This window comes from Buteo buteo, chromosome 4 (assembly GCF_964188355.1).
Source record: "Buteo buteo chromosome 4, bButBut1.hap1.1, whole genome shotgun sequence".
NCBI lineage: Eukaryota > Metazoa > Chordata > Aves > Accipitriformes > Accipitridae > Buteo > Buteo buteo.
Genome location: NC_134174.1, coordinates 35630351 through 35635158, shown reverse-complemented (window position 1 = coordinate 35635158; position 4808 = coordinate 35630351).

Sequence of the window (4808 nt, the reverse complement as noted above, 5' to 3'; positions counted from 1 at the left end):
CTGCCTTCTGCAGTCTTGTGATACTACTCCTAGAGCAAAATTAGAGAAAACTCAAAAAAGTTGGAAGACCCTCAAAAGGGAGATCTTCCCTCCAGAGAAACTGAGATGGCATCAGCACTCCATCAAATTTTTCAGTTCCAGGCAAGATGATGTAACCCCGTTTTCAGTATTTCAGTCTGTCATATGCAAATTCAAGTCTCCCGTTTCTGAAGCAATAAGGTAAATGGTGTGTTCAGTAGGAATTCCCTCTTCCTCATCTCTCCCTCCCAGGAATGTTTTTGGTATCCAAAAGGGTCATCCACACACCCAAAACAGTGACTACTTAATTGTTACCTATAATTGGTACCGTACCTGGGGAGATACCAGACTGTCAAGCCCAGTCTCGTAAATGTAATTTTTTGTTCCTTACTCCCTGACAGCACCTCCAGATAACCCTGTTTTATTTGAAGCAAATATTAATTAATTAAAGAATTCTTATAAACCCTTGCATGACCTCATACATAGTATTTATTGTAATTCAAGGCACACCGGGTGATTTCAGTTATCCTGATCTGCAAAGAGGGTCCCCTAAGTAATGCCAAGCAAGGAGACAGCCACTCTAACCCAGGGACATTTTAATTAAACAGCAAAGTAATTTGATTCTAACAGGAGACAGCATGACCTAATACAACTTGATATGCACGTCATATATCAAATTTTAAAGTTATAACCACAAGAAACCTACACAATCTAGATATGATCTGTAAATGTAGAGCTGGTCAGAGCACTGGCCATTTACAGAACAGGGGAGTAGGTATTCATCTTGTTACTCAGCAACATCTAGTCATTGCTGTTAATCACTGAAAACATGTTTACTTTTCAGCATGAGCTGAGACACGAGGAAAGAAGGAAAGAGCGTTTAGTTGGATGATTTTCAGTCTGCAATGAGAGAAATGGGGAAAATAAACATTAATTTGAACTAAAAGAAAATGTTTTTGCAAGTTTAACTATGACCAAGTAAGATTAAGCTTGAAGCCAAAGGCAGCTGCGAACAACATCTGCTGCAATCTTACCGCACAGGGGCACAACCACACGGGCAGCTTACAAAGGAACTGCTCCAAGCTCCTTCCCACCCATGCGCTGCAGTGCACGACGGTATGTTGTGCTAGCAGTTACCAGTGAGCCCGCACTGCAAAAACAAGCTGATCTCAGTTAGGAAAAAAAAAAAAAAAAAGCATTTCCAGAGGTTCCCTGAGTGCATTTACAACACAGCACCCACAATGATGCACTGTTGGGTGCCTTCAACAAGCACTTCCACTGGCAGAAAACACAACTTTAAACTATGGCCTGGAAAACTCGCTGTACTTAATCCCTCTGCAGCAGCACTGAGGCTCAGCAAGTAACAGGAGCAGGGATGCTCCCTTGAAGACTCCCGAGGTAGGTGTTTGATGATGGAACATTGCATGATACTCCTTGTTGCACACTACGTGAGGAGACTGGAGGTACCCAAGTATTAAATCTCACGCTCCAGGCATGTGACTCTTCTACCTCTCACCTTATGCTAGCTCATAAAACTGCAGCACACACAGCACAAAAGCTGCACATGACACAGGAGATCTAAAGAGAAGAAAGCACAGCAGTGAGACCCTGGAGCCAAAAGATTTGTCCTGTCTTCACTCTTCATTATCACACATGCACCAGACTCCCATTCCTCATTAAATGAAGTCTTGAGCATCTGCAGGCAGAGAAGTTGAGAGATCTGCATTCGTACCAGTCATAGTTTAGTCTGCTTCTATAGCTCTGGCCAAGAATTTCAGCAAGTTGCTCATTTCAGGCATCTTGGCCTCTAGGTTCTGGCAACATGAAATGATTCGAGGGCTAATAAAGTCAATTTGGACTGATATTATTATTTAATACTAATGAGGAAAACTCAAGCAAACAAATACTCTGTACATTGAATAAAGATAGCTAAAGCTGACTAACAGTGTTGTTGCAAAAAAACTATGGACACACTAAAGAAAAATAACATTAGAAGCTATTGCAGAAAATGTGAGGCCTTACAATGAGGACATTAAAGAAAGGAGTCAAGCCTTCCCCACAGAGCCATGAAGGGGACAAAAACCCAGAAACAGACCGGCTATTTAGAGAAATTTGAAATCACTATGTCATGGCAGCAGGGTTAAACTAGATGATCTTTAAAGGTCCCTCCCAACTCAAATCATTCTATGACTCCATAATTTAGTTCCTGCAACAAAATCCTTACGTGATATAGCATGGTACAAAATGAGCATGTGTACTGGCTTCTGAGGAGACTTTTCAATTGTTTAAAAGCCATCATTTAAAAGCACAAATATCTTTCTTTCCCAAAAAAATGTAAAAAGCAAAATGGATTTTGGTAAACAGAGAGCATACTGAGGTGACTCTAAAGACTATTTCTTGTAAGAAGACTGACAAGTCTTTAACTTGGCTCTTCAGCATAATTGAGTCTACAGCAAAACATCACTGAAATAAGTCCTTTGAATCAGAGGAATTCTGTTTCATAGGAGAAAGCAGCTTTTGCCACTCTGACACACCTGTCCAATTTCTGTATCTTTTATCATTTTGCCATTTTTAATCTGACCAGTATCATGCTCAGCCCAACATACTCACCATATATATATGTGAAAGGCCTTAAGTAAAATATCTTTCCAATAAAGAAATACCTTAGTGTCAGTTTAACGCTATGCAAATCTCTCCATTTTTATAGCATGTGATCTGTAGCCCTTACTCAGCATATTGTTCAACATCAGTAAGTGATGCAGGAATCCAGTATCAGCATGATGTAGACAAGTTAACAGCTACCAAAGGAATGTAATGGAGTTTTGCAGCTAACCATAAAGACCATCAGTTGAACAAGGCACAGAACAGACTTTAAATCTAATAAAACTTAGCAGTTTCATTTGTCTTGTGTTTTGGTAACTACAATAAATTTTCTTAAGATCTACAAATAAGAAGATAAATGTTCTACTCATGACTGGCTCCACAGTAACCAATTAATTTATGCAATAAACAATAACTTTTTCTTCTACAATAAAGAGTAATTATTTAAGCATCTCATTCCTTCTGTTCCAGCTCAGTCTGTCATGGACTACATAACTCAAGAGGATGCTCAATTTAGGTCTACATGGCAGAACTGTGTACCTACCTACCTCTACCATCCTGTCAATGCTGATGACCTACTTTTCAAGCAAATGAGACACAGATAATCACGTTGTACCTCTCCTGCCAGCTTCCAAAAAAACATTTGAACCTAAGGACCGATTTGAATGAAGTGTGCCAGGCAGAAGAAGGAAAGGCTCTCAGATAATACTCAAGTTGCAGCATCTCTGGAAATATCTTCTTGGAAAGGAACCCTGCAAAACTAGACAAGTAAAAAGCAAAAAACAAAACATTAAATCTTTGGTCTTGTTTATCAATTCGAGTCAAGATTAGTATGGTCACAGTGTTCAACTAACTGTCTAGGACAAGGAGTCCTAACAGATATTGCCTGCAGTGGCAATACAAAATTCTTCAACAGCCAAGGCTCTTTCCTCACTGATGGGTAGGGTTACATCAGGAAACTATCACAGGTCACCAATCATATTTCCAAACATATCAAGCTGCCTAATAATAGACTTCATTTCCATTGCAAAAGTGTGCTACATATTGCCCAATCATTAATTCCAGCTGAATTTTTTCAAATAGACTGACAACCAATTTAACATCAGTTTCATATTTAAAGTACTCAGAACGTATTGTTGGCAGGAAGCGAGAGACTTTAAAAGATACTAATCTGAAGGCACACATACCGTGATTATATCCAGTATATCACTGCAGTTTCTTTAAGATGTGTAAGACATGGTACTACTTTTATATGCGTGCGGTGAAATCTAACTACGACTGCCATACAGCACATAAAACGGGTGCAAATCCACATCAGATACCCAGGGCTCCAATTTGGAACTGGAGTTGCATTTAGCCTATACTGAATACTCAATATTTTTTCCACATGCATTGAATAAGCAATCCAGGAAAAAACCCACACAGTAGTTACACCCAGCTGACAAATGGAGGAAAAAAATATAAATACAATCTAACTGCCTGCATCTTTATTTTTGTCAAGTTTTAATAAAACTTACATAAGTGAATCCCAGACAGTCAGCAAAAACTGTCTGAAGCCAAGCTGGATTTCCCTACCTAGGACCGGAAGAGGGAACATCACTTGTACTTATGTCTGCCCCACTTAGAGGGTACATCGCTCTTGCTTAATGAGGTGTGCAAACACGGTAACTCTGTGCACAGCAACTTGACAATAAAGGTTGCTCATTATATACCTGCTTTTTACCTTAAGGATTATTTATGAGCCAGAATCACAGCAGACCTTTGAGGCACATAGTACTGCTGAGAAATACTTGGGCATTTCCAGGCAACCATACAGGATGTATCTCAGGTCTAAGAACTCCTACTTCACCCAAGGCTTCCCAACATGCTCCACTCAACTTTAAACCCACAGCAAGAAGCCAAAGCATGCAACACATGCCACAGGTGGATAGGAGATTTCTGCGTCCCCTGCGCAGGAGCAACCAGCCACATCTTTGGCACGGGAGCAGCTATGGAAGCAAAAGCTGTTGCACAGGGCACGCAGGGCAGTGCAGCGCTAGCTGAGTCATCCTGCCTTCACTGTAGCACCTGGCCAGCTCAGGAAAGATTTCAACCTCAGAAAGCAATCCCCCCCGTCATGCCAGCCTTGTGCCTTGGGTTAAACAAAAGCAAAAAGCCAACACACACAGAGCTAGCCTGCAGCTAGAGAG